Here is an 18,561-nt window from a genome sequence, read left to right as displayed (position 1 = left end):
TCTTAAATATTCACTCTTTGTAATATAAATGAACTGTTTTTTTTTTTCTTTTTTTCTAAATGCATTATTACTGGTATGTGACTATTAGGGTTATTGTTCAGAGAATCCTTTCTTTGTTAGAGAAAGGAAATTCGCAAGTCAAAACAAAATTTCTTTTCTGTTTCTAAATAATTATTCTTTTTTTGAAGATAGCATCAATTGTCAGACCATGGATACTAAAGACAGAACATAATCTGATGGAGTCCAATGTTCAATAAAACACTGAAAAGGAAGCTTTTGCTTAAACACATTAGTGTTATCCATCAGTTTGAGTTATCATTATTTGCCAAGACTATGCTGTTAAGTACTTCACATATATAATTATTTTAATTATCATTATAGCCTTATGAAAATAATTATTCTTACAGATTTCATTTACAGTAGAAAAACTGAACACAGGATCACACAACTAAAAAGCACTAGAGCCAGAATTTGAATGTCAATTTATCTAACTAGAAATCCCAAATCTTTAACTAATTTATCATCCTAGAAAGACTACATGTGGGTCATTGTCATATGCGACAGCATGGATATCCATGATCTTACTATATGAATAATTTTGGACAGGCTGAGAGGAGCAAAGACATGAAACCAGACCAACCAGTAGTGGGGTGCATGATGGCTAAAGGATTGGGACAAAGGAGATAGACTCAGCTACAAGTGCTAAGAAAATCTAGTCTGGAAGCTGACTTTGTATCAAGAATATAGTAACAGATACCAGGAAGTTTAGGCAAAAATAACATTATTTACCTCAGGCCTGATGTGAGGCATAAGTAATTTAATACTTTGAAAGTTTATAGGCTAACCTTTGGCACATGGTTAGCACTCAATTCGTGTTATCCATTATTACTCATTATTATTATTTGTATCTAGCTAGTAAAGCCAGCAAAGCAGAGATACGAAATCTAACTGGCTGTCAATCTCTAACTTCCATGCAGGTAATTGGTTTGAGAAAATCCTGTCAGCATCTAGGCTGAGTCCCAGGTAGTCTCGTCACAAGGACAAGACTTTCAATGAAGCAAACTGACTTCTTTAAAGTCTAAAAGGGCAGACGCACTAAAGTAAAAATTATCACACAGAAAATGAAGGCAAAAGTCCTAGCCAAACTAGGGCATAAAATTGGCACCAGATAAATGGCAAAGGGATTTGATCCCTGATGAAGCTTTATAGTTCCCTCCTATCTCAGCCCATGGTTGCTATTAGGTATTGGGACCAAGGTTGAGTCCATGGACCAAGTAACTCATGCTATTAAGAGCAGAGAGATGCAGTGGTTAAGAGTCAGTCTAACAGCAATATCTTAGGAAATTTTCTTTTCCACTATGTTTTTTCAGCATAACCAATCCCTGTAATTTACTGTAGTCTAAACCAATGAGGTAAAGCTGCCACATGCCAGAGTCTGAGTTGAGAGAACTGCAGTTATTAATGAAGATTGTGAAGTTCACTGTGAAAAGTCTGAAAGAGCAGTCCAAGCAGTAAACGAGAAAGCTTGCCAAGTACAATATGTGTATGGAGGTCAGTCTAAAGCAGGCAAAGAAAGACAGTCCAACCAGGAGCCAGGAATTCAAACCAATCTTCAAAAGTCTTTGAAGACCAGCTCAAACAGACACTAGAAGATCTGAAACAATCCTGGGAAGCTGATATTTGTGCATGGAATTGCTAAAGCTGAAGTTTGTTAGATGGTGCTCTAGATAGTCACATAAGCAGAAAACATAGTCATTGGCTGGTGACAAATTTTACTGATCAAACAGGGACTGCACTCAGAAAATCAATTTTACTCTTTGACATGTTGGGCATAAAGGATGCTACCGCAAAAAATGAAGATTTTGTATCTGAAAGATTAAATTATTTTTCTTCAAAGAGCAATGAGATTTTGCATAACACTCTGAAGATGAAATCAGCTCTCTTTTATTTGAGAAGAAAAGTACTTTATTTAAAAAAAAAGAAGTGAAGGACAGTGAGAAAGGGGATGAAGGGTCTAGAGATCTAGTCTCATCTTTGCTATAATGCTTCAACCTTNGGGATGAAGGGTCTAGAGATCTAGTCTCATCTTTGCTATAATGCTTCAACCTTGTGCAAGTCACTTAAACCTTTGCTTTTTTTGCTCAGAAATAAGGATAATAATACCTGAGAATTAAATTCTATTACAGGATATTATTTAAAGCAAAATATTTCATACAAGTATTTGATTTTTTAAAAAAGTTCAACCCTAATAAAACAAAACGTTTGAATGTTAATAATTGTTCAAGTTATGTGATGAGTATATTAAGAAGGAATCATTATACTATTATCTCTACTATTTTACAATTGTTTTTAATAAAAATTTGAACACAAAATGTCTAATGCTCACAGAAAATAAAAGGATCTCTGTTTCAATGGCAACAGATATGTCCAAGGTATGGATACTCTGAAATAATAAGTTAAGGAAAATAACCAAGCATTCAAAGAAGACCCAATTCTGACTTTCTCAGGGCGGAAGTTTTCTGCTGAAAACTGCTTGAAGAAGTCAGTCCATTCAAATACTAGATAATAGTATGACTAAGGTGTGATTCAAGGATTATTAAGAAGAAAATAAGGATGAGCCCTGGTCATTCCTCCATAGTGGGATGAGCATAACAGTTTTGCTTTTCTAAGGTCAATACAGAGAATTGAGCTCATAATTCTCAAGCCTGAGAGTAGCAATATGTGACTCTGGAGCCACATACAGCTCTCTAGAGGTTCATATGTAGCCACTGAAGCCTACATTAAGTAAAAATAAAAATTTTAACTTTTATGTATATTTTGAATAAGAGCGATGCTATGTCCTCTGAAAATCCCAAAGCACTATTAGAAGTGGAATGAAACATTTTAAATGTATTATAAGTGGAATGAAACACTATAAGTGGAATGAAACAATTTAAATAAATAATGTAGACATCTTTCATTTCTTCTCAATATGTGATAAAGGTCTCAGCTTGAGAAATTCATGGTGTTTAATTTAGGATTCAGGTATGCCTCAATGGAAGGTCTATGAGACACACTGACCCTGAGTCTACTTTCATGAGAGATTATAGAATCTACTGTGAGAAAAAGAAGACTCAATCCAAGGAAAAACAGAGAAGACATAAAAGGTTGACCAAAGATAATGGACCAGCATAGAATGAGAAACACTAGTTTACATCCAGCAAGGTGACTCATTCAAATTGTTCCCCAGTCAATCTGAGTTTTAAGATATGGAGTATCTTAGGAATGTTCTTCTACACCCACTACAACATTCCTTTTCAATTCAGATCACTTCCCCAAGGAAGACATCCTCCTTTCCATTTAGTGTTACTCTCACAGCACCCGTCTTCCCCAGAGTCATTCTCACATTGGAAATTTAGCATTTATTTGTGTAATTCTTTCATTATTGTCTATCTGTCTTCTTCATTAATGTGTATGCTCCATGAGGGCAGAAACTATATCAGCTTTTGTTTGATATTATACCTCTGATTCCTAGGTTAACACCTGGTGCTGTTCAGTATCTTTAAATTAATAAATGTACTAATAAATTATAAATGGTAAAATTTAAAGTTAAAGTTAATTTAAATTTACTTTAATAAAGTAAAATATTAAAATCTCTGCAGAATGTTAAAAAATGCAAGGTAATTGCAGTGAATTTAATAGTAACAGCAGCTTCATTGGCAATTTAACATAACAGTAATATTTATCAGCTTTGACTTCCAGGCACCAGCAGACATTAAAGTACTGCAACCTGTGACCTGGGAAATGAACATCTTTGGCAGAGAGTAGACATCATGGACATGAGATAAATCAGGAGAGGGTAAAAATGGCAGATTTGACAGGGGAACCAAGTAAAATAATGTCATGGATATCTGTGTGTCCCTCTTGAAAGTATTCATAAATAGTTGGAAAAGAACCTTGAAGAATAAGGTTCTTGAAATTGCAGATGGGGACATATTTAGATAAATTGGTTATTTGAGAATTATTATGTCCTTATTTTTATCTCCAGGCTGGTGGAATTTTAGAAACTTGATTTCCAAGTGTAGGGAGTTTAATAAGCTATTACAATGATGAACAAAAATTTCATTACATTCCTTTAACAATACTTTTGAATTCTATTTCATCCCTGGACATAAAGTCCTCCTTTATTACATATTCTCTCTTTATTGACCAGAACAGAATACATGGGATATGTGTGTTGGTAAGTATGTTGAACACATAAATAAGCATGCTATATATGACTGAGTTTACCAGGTAGTACCAGGTTTAATTTGGTCCTTGATGTCTGTGTGTTAACCTGAATAACACATATTCTCTTTGAGCATTCTATTAAGTTGTCTGTATTACACTCTTTTATGATTTATTTTCAACTAAAGAACCTAAATTTCACATTTAAGGTTTGCATCCAAATATTTGGTATTTTTATCAAAATCTTTTGTAATAATGCCAGCAAACTAAACGTAAGGCATATAGTAGAGGCAAGGGGAGAAGTCTGAATTCAAAGGTGTTTTTGAAAAATGATCAATTTTTTATTCAAATTGTATGATTGTAAATAGAACTGACTATCTTTGTCCCTTTTTCCATAAATCATTTTTTATTTAATTTTTTAATGGAGTGTTCTTTCTCTTTTGGTGACTTTAAGTTAACTTTTTGAGATTTGTCAGTTGCTTTCAAAGAGCCCAGGGAAAAGTTTTAATCTTCTTTCTGAGCCAGTCATACTCCTGTGTGTCTTCAAGATTATTTTTCAGAAATTTCTGTTATTTATCCATCAACAACTTGAGGCTGGACTTTCCAATATAAATGATATCTAATCTTAGTTGAGTCATTGTCTGTTCCTGAAAATCTGATGGAATAAATTCCATTTCATTTGTATTTTAGAAATATAAATTCCATCTTTACAAATGTTGATATTTTGTCCTCCAAGGTAATAGATTACTGACTCTGATAGTGCTTAGGGACTTGGTTCTAAAGTCATGTAACAGATGAAAAAAGCCATCATTTTATTCTAGATTTAGAAATTGAGAGATTGTTGAGCAATGCCATTATCAAAGAATGTCAAAAAATGTTTCAAGATCTCCATCGCATTGGAGGTGCTTAATGAGAAAAATCTTCCAAAAGGTGTAAGTTTTATTATTTCAAAATAAGAAAAAATACTGTGGTGATGGCATTGTATAAGAGATGTCTGTGTGAACTCATGCTTTTAATAGATATATACAGAGAGAGAGAGTGAGAGAGAGAGAGAGAGAGAGAGAGAGAGAGAGGAGAGAGAGAGAAGGCTATGGAAATAAGTAGAGGGGTATGTGCATGTGTGTGTGTATTTGTGTGTGTGTGTGTTTATGTGCTAGTATACGTACTGACATTTCCTGGCTTTGTCCACTAAGAAGGTCTCAAATCAATGACAAAGTAGCAATGAGCTTACCTAACACCCAGATCTTGATTTCCCAATATCATTTACTATGAAAAGGAACCAAGGCTCCTTGATGAAGTAGTTGATAGTGAGAAAAGACAGACAGACCCTTTCATATTGTTTTATACTGTTTTATACTCAGAAAAGCAAAGAAAAGTAAAACAAAAGGCAGGTAGCCCAGTGCCTAGGAACCAGACCTGAAACCAAGGAACCAGACCCGAAACCAGGCCTGGGCCTGCCTGACCTAAGCCTGGTAGTTAAAGATTAACCCCTGACCTAACCGGTTATGTTATCTATAGATTCCAGACATTATATAGAAAAGACATTGTGAAACTTCCTGGTCTGTTCTGTTTTACTCTGACCACTGGTGCATGCAACCCTTGTCATGTACCCTCTGCTTGCTCAATCGATCATGACCCTCTCACGCAGACCCCCTTAGAGTTGTGAGCCCTTAAAAGGGACAGGAATTCCTCACTAGAGGAGCTCGGCTCTTGAGACAGGAGTCTTACTGGTGTTCCTGGCCGAATAAACCCCTTCCTTCTTTAACGCGGTGTCTGAAGAGTTTTGTCTGCGGCTCATCCTGCTACGATAGAAGGCCTGAGGAAAGGAAAACACAAGATAAACCTGGAGCATTTTATGGTACCTTAAAGTAAGGAAGTGTTCAACAAGAACAGTAATAACAATAAATGTGAGGGGAAATGTTAAAAAAAAAAAAAAATACAAGTGTTGACTTAGAGCTCCCATGACCAAAGCTGGAACAATTTGAGCAACAAAATAAATAATGGTAGTATTAGATTACAACCCAAAGAATAAACATCTGTGAGGTACATATCAGAATAAATAAATAAATGATTGAATAAATTAAAAATGAGAAGGCGTTGTCTTAAGAAGGCTGAGTACAGATGCTGGATGCCAATTACCCTCAGAAAGAGGAACCAGAGTTGGTGAATAATCCTTGAATAGAATACTAGAGGGAGAGTGTTAGAACCCATCAGACAAGTAACGGGAAGAAGCCAGGACACTGATAAAGAAGGAAGCAAGAGACTGGCAGAGAACAAACCACAAGAAACTTGGTATTCTATGAAAAGGTAAGTGGGGTTATTTTTGGCTCCTTTTGCCCCTGTCGCAAACTGTTGGTTTCTAAACAGAGAGCTTTTCTGCTCTTGTGAGCCCAAGCACTGGAGTGGACAGCAATTTGGAAACTTCTTGAGGGAACTGCACTGGGTTACCAGCTCACACAAGATTTCTGGCCCTCCCCCTGGACCCAAGCTGTGGTGGTGAGCTCCATACCGGGTGCACACTGTTGTAGGATTCTGTTCTACTCAGGGAATCTCAGCCCTTGGGTATTAACATCACTGAACCTGCCATAGATATTCCCTAACTCCCACTTGTATTGTGGCAGTCACATAGAGCTGGTTAGACTGAGGGGAGTTGCAGGATTCCTAGTGGTCTCAAGCATAGGGAATGCTGCTCTTAGGAAAAAGGAGAGTGCAGCACACCAAGAAAGCATCCCCTGAGACAAAGAAAACCAGAGCATGCAATTTCCTCTGCCTGAGAGCTCTGCACTTGTGGACTAAAATTGACTGTGCCTCTCCCAGCTGAGACATGGGTCCTGTGCTCAGCTCTGTGGGAGAAAGCTGTTCTGTACCAATGGCCAGGTGGCCTCAGTGTGCAGGCATGGGAAATGGCAAAGGAAACTTCTCTCCCTACTCACTGCTGCAGACAGAGTCATGGCTGCCCCTATGGAAGGTTGACACTGATGTTCCTGTGGATGAAAATTCTAGGGGCATTAGGGGGAGTTGCACAGCAAACAGGTGGTTTTCCCACTGGGCTTGGGCTTGCATAAAAATTGAGGACCCTCACAGTCAACAAGGACTGGCAACATACCTGCAGTGGAGAGCAAGAGAGCCACAAAGCTGCTTACTTGGAGCAGAGGAAAGAGATTTTGCAACCAAAGACATTTCAGTGGAGAGCCTTAGATCAGGTATCTTTCATACCTTTCGGCTTACACAGCAGCCTGGAGATAGATGGCAGTGTCTGTCTGAACTGAGAGTCCTGAGCTTCAGAACAGGGAAGTGATAGGAAAGCAGAGAGTGTCCCTGCCTGCTAACACCATGAAACTGGGGCATTCCCCTGTCCCCCTGCAGAGACTTCGGAGCATTTTACCAGGACCTACCACCTCAAGCCCCATCAGGACAGGTACTTGTGCTCACCATTGCGATATCAAAGAACAAGGTTGGTGTCCAAGTTCTTCTCATCTTAGGTCCCCACTCTGGGGCTGAGCTTAGCTCAGGACACCAGACATTCCACAGACCAGGCAGTTGTCTGAGGCAACAGGGAGCTTCTCCCCATAAACAAAGGTCAAGCATATACACTTCAGCTCCTGCTGCAGCTGGATCTTCCCTTTAAGCACTATCTACTCAACTGGAGGTTGAACTGCACAACTCAACACAAAATCTGCAGATATGACCACACAGTGCTTGGGAATTAGTTTCCTGAGAGCTCAGCCATTCCAGCCCCACAGGAAAGAATGATCCTGCATACATGCACAGTACATTACTACTGCAACAAGTATTTTAGAAAGACACCACCAAAAAGGTGAACGTAAACACTCATAAAGAGTTTTTGCCACTGAAAGCACTCAGAATCAAAGCCTAATGACCATACACAACATACATCATAGTGTTATATTCAAGAGGAAAAAAAAACCTATTGAAACAAAAGTACATTAAAAAATAAGATGATATAATTTATTCAGATAAGAGGGTACCAGAGAAAAAATTCTGGTAATAAGAAAAAACAGGTTAAAATACCTTTAAAGGATCACACTAACTCTCCAGTAATGAAACCTAACCAAAATAAAATATTTGAAATAGCAAATAAGGAATTTTAAATATTGATTTTAAAGAAGATCAATGGGATCCAAAAGAAAGTTGAAAACCAACACGAAGAGATGAGAAAAACAATACAAGATATGAATTGAACATTTACTAAAGAGATAGATTAAAAAAAACAGAACCTCTGTAAATAAAAAATTATTAAAGAAATTACAAAATATGAAAGCAGAAGAAAAAAATTTCAGAGCTTGAAGATGGGTCTTTCTAAATAAGCCAATCAGACAAACATTTTAAAAAATATTAAACAAAAAAGACTTCAAGTTATATGGGATTGTGTAAACAATCCAAACCTAAAAGTTGTCGGTATTCTTGAGGGAGAAGAAGCAAAAGTAAAAAGTTTGTAAAAGTTATTTAAGAGAATAATTGACGAAAACTTCCCTAGACTTGCTAGAGCTTTACACACCCAGATGCAGGAAGCTTGGAGAACTCTAGAGAGATACACTGCAAGATGGACATCTTAATGCATGTAGTCATTAGACTATGTAAATTTAACATGAAAGCAAACCCCTAATAGTAGAAAGAGAAAAGCATATAATCACCAATAAAGAAAATCCCGGCCGGGCGCGGTGGCTCACGCCTGTAATCCCAGCACTTTAGTAGGCCGAGGCGGGCGGATCACGAGGTCAGGAGATCGCTACCATCCTGGCTAACACGGTGAAACCTCGTCTCTACTTAAAAAAATGCAAAAAAATTAGCCGGGCGTGGTGGCGGGCGCCTGTAGTCCCAGCTACTCGGGAGGCTGAGGCAGGAGAATGGCGTGAACCCAGGAGGCGGAGACGCTGTCTCACAAAAAAAAAAAAAAAAAAAAAAAAAAAAAAAGAAAATCCCATCAGACTAACAGCGGATTTCTCAGCAGAAATCTTATAACCCAGAAAAATGTAGGGGCCTATTTTAATTGTTCTTAAAGAAAAACACGAAGCCAAGAAGTTTATATCTGCTAAATTAAACTTCATAAAGAAAGGAAACTTAAAGTCTTCCCCACCCAAGCAAACACTAAGGAAACTTTATACCAACNATGTATGAACCATATCTGCATAGGCCATATAATAATGGCCATAACCCAATGCAGCCACTAACTTTTAATTTGATCACATTAGGGAGATCGTGTTACAAATGGTTTCCAGGTCAGCTAAAACTTGCTGAACCTATAAAGTTCCGTATGTGAATATATGAATAGTACTAGCCTAACAGCAAGAGTCCATACAGGATGGAGGGGTAAAGAGGGTATCGGGTACTAATTCAAGGTGGTTTTTAAAATGTTTTCATTTGTTCATGTTACACCTCTGCTCAGAAACATTCAGTGATGAATTATGACATAGGATTGAGTCTGTATCCCTTCATTTAGCCATTAATAATCCATACCCAACACCTGCCTTTTGTCATATAGCCCAACAAATTCCAACACACTCAGCTACTCAGTCTTGTCAGAATGTGTACATACCAGTCCCTGCATTATTTGACTTTGCATATCCATGGTTCTCGTTTACTTGGTGAAATTTTACCCATATAAATTCAAGCTAAATTGTCATTCTTTGTTAAATCTTCCTTACCTCTCTTAGGTACAGTTCATCACTTTGTCTTCAGAGCATCTGTAGTGTTTTGTTTCGCACATGTTATGCTTTAATATTTTAGTTACTTTTTTGTGGCGCTTCCTTAAGACTGTGGGCTCCTCACTGCAGGAACCAGATGTTGTCTTTGTTTCCCTAACATGTAAGACAGTGCCTGCTGCATAGTAATCACTGTAAATTTTATTTAGTTGAGTGTATGAACAGATACAGAATGATCACTAAGTAGGCTAAGCTGGCAACCTTTGTGATGACCTAGGAAACAATAGGTATGTAGTAGAATTTATGTGTCTAATTCATTGATTTGGGAAATTAGAACAAAAAGTATATATTATCTGTTCCACTTTTCTCCTTTAGTTACACTATGTATCATGAATTTAGTGTTTAGCAAAGAAATTTTGGATCTACTATAAACTACTGAAGAAACATAATTAGTAGCACCAGTGTGTTTTTTTGTTTGTTTTTTTGCTTTAAATAAGTGGCAAAATTTACATTACTATTAGTGTAATGTAAGCTTGTTCTTTCCATTCCTTTCTCTAAATATAATTAGAGCTACACTGAAGTGTGAAAGCATCTTGGCACTCAGGTAGTACATGACTTATTTCAATCAATTGTTCACAGATTGGAACCATTGTTGACAATCCAGCTGATTTCTACCATTCACGAATTCCCAAGAAGCAAAGGAAAAGAACTATTGTGGAAGAACTGCTGGCTGATTCTGAGTTCAGAAGGTAGAGGAATTTATATTTATTTTATAATATGTATACTTTGCTTTAAAATATGTATAAACTTATAAAATTTCAGATAATTTAACTCAATATAATCCATAACGTATTAACATATGTATTTTTATGAAAAATAATTTAGTGCAAATCTCTCTAATGTGTGGCTTAACTAAAGACAGAGGCTCATACCTGCTTCTGCAGATACCACACATCACATAGCCCCTGGAAAACACTACACTCATGAGAGAATGAGGGTGAAAAGAGCAATTAATGCCTTAGTATTCTTGAGAAAATAGTTTTTACCTAATGAATTCCTTGAAAGGGTCTACTCCACAGACCACACTTTGAAAACCATTGGTCGGTTCTAAGAAATATATCATACTGTGGATTTTCAGGTTAAGTGTGTTTTGCTCTCATCCTGATTTTTGCATTTTTATCCATCAAAAATGTTTAAAGCATTTGATACAGCCTGGTAGATGGATATAGTGCATATATAGATGATATATGGATATATGGATAGATAGATGGATATAGTGCATATAGTAGGAAAGTCTTCCAACCACAGTTGCCATTTTTTCTCCCTAGATTGCAAGCAAGCGCTATGAGGTCAGAGACTACACTTGTCTTGTCCACCACTCCATTCCCAACTTTTACCCCAAGATTATATTAACTTCTAATGTCTGATATATCAAACATAAAGTTCTGATTTTTCTTTTCAGATACAACCGAAGGAAGTACTTAGAGATCATGGCTGAAAAAGCAGCAAATGCAGCAGGAAAAAAGTTCCGAAAGAAGAAGAAATTTCGCAATTAAGATTTACCAAGCAAACTGCCACATTTTACATCGCCCCTTTATTTGCTTATTAAAGGTGTTTTGAAAACTAACACCATCATCTAAATTAATTTACCGTAGACTGGCCCTGTTGGTACAGGAATTTCTATTTGGAAAAAGTTGATTTGAGAATCGATTACATGCCCTTAGAAAATAGGGGTGTCTAAAAGACCCACCCTGGTGTAGACTCTTTAAGGGAAAAAAGGAAAAAGAATCTCAACCATTTTAAGATAACTGATGGTTTGTAAAGTTTTCAATGCTTAAAGAAAATTTAAAAGGTAGGATAAAGTTTGCTAACATGTTCAAAGAACTTTAAAAAAATGATCAAAGATATATAAACATTATTGTAATTAAGAGTTTTATGTGTGTGTGTGTGTGTCTGTGTAGGGGACAGGAGATGGTAGAGAGGCAGTGCCCTATTGTTAGCTATAAAATTCAGATCCAGAAAGTTGGGATACAAAGATATGAAGAGTATGACCTAGAAAGCTTGGGCAGAAGAGCTGTTTTCCTTGCTTGGCAACTGAAACAGAAAGGAATAATTGGTTTTTATCCAGATTCAGTGTTGTGGTCCAAGTAAAAGAGGATTAAACAATATAATTTTAAGTTGGCCAGGGGGTCTTTGAAGTTAACCCAGCTTACCTATTCTCCAGTGATACAAGTATGCACCCTGGCTAAGCTGGTTTCTGGCACCCAAGGAGTGTTGATCATTTCTGTTGATACTTGGTGAGTTGTAGCTTCCTTTATGTTACTATTCACTTCACCTCTATTTTTCCAGCATACTGCTTCCTTGAGATATCAGCAAATATGAAATCTTTTTTTAATAATAGTTTTGGGGTACATGTGTAGAACGTGCAGGTTACCTAGGTATACATGTGCCATGGTGGTTTGCTGCACCCATCAGCCTATCATCTACATTAGGTATTTCTCCTAGTACTATCCCTCCCCTAGGTCCCCACCAACAACACACCTCAGTGTGTGATGTTCCCCTCCCTATGTCCTTGTGTTCTCATTATTGAACTCCCACTTATGAGTGAGAACATGTGGTGTTTGGTTTTCTATTCTTGTGTTAGGTTGCTGAGATACTTTCCAGCTTCATCCATGTCCCTGCAAAGGACATGAACTCATCCTTTTTTATGGCTACATAGTATTCCATGGTGTATATGTGCCACATGTTCTTTATCATTCATGGGCATTTGGGTTGGTTCCAAGTCTTTGCTCTTGTGAATAGTGCCACAGTAAACATACGTGTGCATGTGTCTTTATAGTAGAATGATTTATAATCCTTCGGGTATATACCCAGTAATGGGATTGCTAGGTCAAATGGTATTTCTGGTTCTAGATCCTTGCGGAATCGCCACACTGTCTTCCACAATGGTTGAACTAATTTACACTCCCGCCAACCGTGTAAAAGCATTCCTATTTCTCCACATCCTCTCCAACATCTATTGTTTCCTGACTTTTTAATGATCACCATTCTAACTGGTGTGAGATGGTATCTCATTGTGGTTTTGATTTGCATTTCTCTAATGACCAGTGATGATGAGTGTTTTTTCATGTTTGTTGGCTGCATAAATATCTTCTTTTGAGAAGTCTCTAAATTTACAAGAAAATTTAGTATCTCTTTATTATCAAAACCCACAACAAATTAGGCATAGAAGGAACATATTTCAAAATAATAAAAATCTATATAAATATAACACAAACCAACAGCCAATTTTATACTGAATGGGGAAAAGTTGAAAGAATTTACCCTAAGAAATGGAACAAAACAAGGACGCCAAATTTCACTGCTGTTATTGAAGATAGTACTGGACATCCTAGCTAGAGGAATCTGACAAGAAAAATAAAAGGTATTTAAATTGGAAAACAGGAAGTCAAATTATCTCTGTTTGCTAATGATATGATCCTGTATCTAAAACATCTCCAAAAGACAACTTCAAAGACTTTTAAATTTGATAAACAACTTCAGCAAAGTTTTGGGATACAAAAATCAATTTTAAAAATCAGTAACATTTCTATACAACAATAATGATCAACCTGAGAATGAATGCAATCCCATTGAAAATTGCTACAATAAAAAGTAAAGTATCTGGGGATAACGAACCTGGAAGATGGCTGACTAGAAGTACTTAGTATGAACTGCTCTACTGGAGAGGAGAAAGAGTGGTGAGTAAACATTAGTTCCTCAACTGGAATATCCAGGTTAACATGTTGGGATACATTAAGGAAGCAACAAGACCCACAGAGAATGGACAAAAGTTTAAAAAAAAAAAAAGCCACCCGCCCTGAGACTGGCCTGGAGTGAGGGGTAGGCTCCCCACCAGGAGAAGTTGTGAGTGACTGAGAACCCTTGCGTAACAACATTTCTGCCAGAGACTTTTGGAATTTGGGGCTTAGGAGATCCCCATGACCTGCACGTGAAGCTGGGCCTCCACCTGCAGACTGATAAAGAGAACTACATGGAGTCTGGGCAGAGCTACTGCTTAGGCCCAATTGGAGTCCCAGGTGCCTTGGATGCCTAGACACCCTGGCATCAGTGGCTGCAGCTCTAGCAACAGGTGAGGCAAGGCTCCCTCACATGACCCCAGAATAGGGGCTGAATTTACAGGACTAAAAAGCAGACAGATTGTAGGCCTTGTCTCCAGTGCTCCTTGCTGGACAAGGCCCACTGGCTTGCGATGCTAGCATGGTCACCCCAGCCCCACCTGATCTCTCATGCCAGTAACAGCCCCGCACTTCCCTGAGATGGAGCACCCAATGAGATCAGACAGGTTCACCAGTTTTTCTGTCTCACAGCTCCCACTCCTACTGTCCTCAGCCTCGGGAAGGAGTGAAGTGATTACAGCATGACACAGCTGCATTATGTAAAAGAGGCCAGACTATTTTTCATGTAGGTGCATGCCCTTACTACTACTCACTATGCCCATGCTACTACCTCCCAATCTGGAACCCCAGCCACCCAACACAACTTGGGCTCTCAGGCCAGTCACAACTCTACATTTCCTGCGATAGAGCTGCCAGTGGAAGGAGGGAGTGTTACAGGTAGTTAAATAGGCATGAGCTGGGCAGGAGAGGGCTGTCCCCCACCCACTAGGAATGTCAGGCGATGGCTCAGCAATTATCACATTGCCTCTCTAAAAGTGACAAATTGGCAGCCAGTGCCAGGGAGAAGCCATTTCCTGATGGTCCACACCTGTTGCACTAAAGTGTTAATTGAATGCAGATGCCAGGGAGAAGCATCTTCTTGGGCATGTGGATTAAGAGACAAAGTGGCAGAGTATGACCTTCTGGGGCACTCCACTGGAAAGGAGAAGAAAGCCTCAGATGGGCTTGCATACAGCTTCCTGAACACACTGCATGTGCTAACCTCCCAAGGGTAAGCAGGGCACTGCGCATGCAGACAGCCCACCCTAAGGGAAGAATCGTGAAAAAGGGGTCAGCCTATAATGTCCTAGGATCAAGGTTAAATACCGCATTTGACCTTCATGTACCTACTGGGTTTTTTCTAAGTGTACTTTCCTTTTTTTCCTGTTCTAAAGCCTTTTTAAAGAAACTTCCACTCCTTCTCTGAAACTTGCCTCAGTCTTTTTTAATGCCTTATACCCCTCAGTCAAATTCTTTTTTCTGAGTAGGCAAAAATTGAGGTTGCTGAAGACCTGAAGAGATTTACTCCTGGTAACCTGGGTACCTTTCACTGGTAACAAGAGAACAACCATTTTTGCTGCTTTCCAGCTCCTTCCTCAACTGACCTGAAGTCCAGGAGTGCCAAGCTGAGATCTACAGCCAGCACTAAAGTCGTAGAGGAGTCCACACAGAACACTAAGAGGGAGCACAGGTGCAAATGTGAGAAAACACAGAAGAGCCATGGGGCTAAGCAAAAGTCTACATACAGGCCATTAAGTGTAAGTGCCATCTACTGAATTACAGGATAAACTGAACCACCAAAAATACTTTGCTAATATACCTCCCTGTGAAACAAAGATAAGAATTAAGCTACAAATAAAGACCCAGCATAAATCCTCATGCTTTTGAAAACATCCAGATATGAATATCTGAAAACATTCAGATACAAAGTTAACTGACTGTATGCAAATTCCACCACAGTTAAAGGAACATCAGCCCACACAGATGAGAAAGAACCAGTGAAAGAACTCTGGTAACTCAAATAGCCAGAGTGTCTTCCTTCCTCCAAATGACCACGTTAGTTGCCCAGCAATGGTTCCTAACTAGGCTGAAATGACTAGAATGCCAAAAATACAATTCAAGATATGGATAGGAACAATGATTATTGAGATTCATGAAAAAATTGAAACCCAATCCAAGAAATGTAAGGACTACAATAAAACAATATAAGAGCAGAAAGACAAAATAGCCGTTTTAAGAAAGAACCAAACTTATCTAACAGAGCTGAAAACCATACTACAAGAACTTCATAATATAATCACAGGTATTAACAGCAGAACAGACTAAGATGAGGAAAGAATTTCAGAGCTCAAAGACTTGTCCTCCAGACTAAATCAGTCAGACAAAAATAAAGAAGAAATAATAAAAAAGAATAAACAACACCTCTGAGAAATACAGGACCATATAAAAAGACCAAATCTAAGATGAACTGGTGTCCCAGAAAAAAAAGAGAGAGAAAAGCAACTTGAAAACATATTTGAGAATATTGTTCACTAAAATCACCCCACCCTCAATAGAGGGAACAACATTCAAATGCACGAAATACAGAGAATTCCTGCAAGATACTATGCAAGACAACTATCCCCAAGACATGTAGTCATCAGATTCTCCAAGGTCAACGTAAAAAAAAAAAAAAAAAAAAAAAAAAAAAAAAAAAAAAAAAAAAAAAGAAAATCTCTATACACTTAGAAATTTCTAATTAGTCCATGGGTCAAAGAGAAAGTTTCAGAAATATTAGAACGGGAAAAGCATGAAAGTGAATGAAAATAAAGATACGACATATCAAAATTTACAGGACACAGCTAAAGCAGTCTTGAAAGGGAAATTTGTAGCATTGAAGGCATACATTAGAAAAGAAGAAAAATCTCAAATCAATAACCTAAACTCCCACTTTGACTTAGTCCATTTTGTGCTGCTATGTAACAGAATACCTGAGACTGGGTTATTTACAATGAACAGAAATGTATTGGCTCATGGTTCTGGAAGCTGTGAAGTCCAAGATTGAGGGGCCAGCATGGGTGAGGGCATTCTTGCTGTGTCATCTCATGGTGGAAGGGCAAAGAGAGAGCAAGAGTGGGCTGAACTCATCCTTTTATAAGGAACCCATTCCCGAGATAAGAGCATGAATGGTCACAAGGGCAGTGAGCCTGACCCAAACACTTCCCATTAGGCCCTACCTTTTAACACAGCTGCACTGGGAATCAAGTTTTCAATACATGAGCTTTGTGGGACACGTTCAAACCATAGCACACCTCAAGAAGGTGGAAAAAGAAAAAAAATCCCAAAGCAAATAGAAAGAAAGAAAGAATCAAGAGCAGAAATCAATGTAATTGAAAAAAAGGAAAACAACACAGAAAATACAATATTTCTTCCTTTCCAATCTATATGCTCTTATTTCCTTTTCTTGTCATTTTGCACTGGCTAGATCATTCAGCACTGTGTCAGATAAGTGTGGTGAGAGTGGATACCCTCGCCTGGATCTTGATCTTACAGGAAAACATTCAGTGTTTCACCATTAAGTATAATGTTAGCTGGAGGTTTTTAGTGGATATTCTTTTTTTAATTCTAGTACTCTTGCCTTTACATAAATTTTATAATAATCTTTTCTACATTAACAAAAGCTCTTGTTGGGATTTTAATAGACATTATGTTAAACCTTTTATATCAATTTGGGCATTTTATAGTTTTTAGCATACATTTCCTGGTACAAGTTTTGTCAGATTTATACCTAATAATTTTTTTATTTGAGTGATTATAAATGGTATTATATTTTTAATTTTGATGTCCATTGCTAATATATATAAATCTAATCAATTTTAATGTTTATGTCGTATTCTATGACTTTCCCGGACTTCCTTATTAATTCTAGAAGTTCTAGGCATTATTTACCCAATTTCAAGACTTGTTTTGTAAATAGCTGCAGTAATAAAGACTGTGGTATCAGACAAAAACATAGATCACTAAAACAGACCAGAGAACCCAAAAATTGACTACACAAATATACTTAACTGATTTGGAAAAGATGCAAAATCACTTCAATGGAGGAAAGATAGCATTTTCAACAAATGGTGCTAAACAATTGTATATCCACAGGTTAAAAAAAAAAAAACTCAAAGAATCTTAAGTAAGCCTCATACTTTACACAAAACTTAACTTAAAATGGATCATGGACTTAAATGTAAAATGTAAGACTATAAAGCTGTTAGAAAAAAAATAGAAGAAAATCTTTGGGATGTAAGGATAGGCAAAGGGTTCTTAAACTTAGCACCAAAAGCGCAATCCATAAAAGGAAAAGTTGCTAAATTTGACTTCATTAAAATTAAAAACATTTGTCTTTGAAAAATCATTTTAAGAGAAAGAAAAGACACGCCACAGACTGACAGAATATTTGCAAACCACATATTTGACAAAAGATTTATATCTAGAATATACAGACAACTCTCAAAACTGAACAGTAAGAAAACAAACAATCCAAGTAGAAAATGGACAAAAAACACAAAAGAGATGTTTCACCCAACAGGATATACAGCTGACAAATAACCACATTAAAAGATGTTCAACATCAGTAGCCATTAAGGATATGCAAATTAAAACCACAATAGGATAGCACTGCACACCTGTAAGAATGGCTAAAATAAAAAATACTGGCAAAAAATCAGAGAAACTCGATCACTCATACACTCTGGAAAGCAAGGTAGCAGGGTAGCAGTTTCATTTTTCTTTCTTTCTTTTTTTTTTGTGTGTGTGAGACAGTATCTCACTCTGTCATCCAGGGTGAAGGCAATCATAGCTCACTGCAGCCTTGAACTCCCAGGCTCAAGAGATCTTCTCCCCTTCATCTCCTGAGTAGCTGGGACTACAAGCACCTCCACCACATCCAGCTTAATTTGTCTGTGTGTGTGTGTGTGTGTGTGTGTGTGTGTGTGTGTGTGTGT

The 18,561-nt window shown here is 37.6% G+C and overlaps 1 long non-coding RNA gene across 1 annotated transcript; it reads left to right on the top strand.

Annotated features, from left to right (window-relative positions):
* The first annotated feature begins 10,340 nt into the window (after window positions 1-10,340).
* Window positions 10,341-11,797, top strand: LOC108522157 (uncharacterized). The gene is made up of 2 exons (XR_001883391.1): window positions 10,341-10,618; window positions 11,332-11,797. It is a non-coding gene; the product is annotated as an uncharacterized LOC108522157 (long non-coding RNA).
* Window positions 11,798-18,561: the final 6,764 nt, after the last annotated feature.

This window comes from Rhinopithecus bieti, unplaced genomic scaffold, assembly GCF_001698545.2.
Source record: "Rhinopithecus bieti isolate Rb0 unplaced genomic scaffold, ASM169854v2 scaffold_64506, whole genome shotgun sequence".
Classification (NCBI taxonomy): domain Eukaryota; kingdom Metazoa; phylum Chordata; class Mammalia; order Primates; family Cercopithecidae; genus Rhinopithecus; species Rhinopithecus bieti.
Note: the sequence above shows the minus strand (reverse complement) of the source record. Positions and strands in the feature narration are given on the sequence as shown.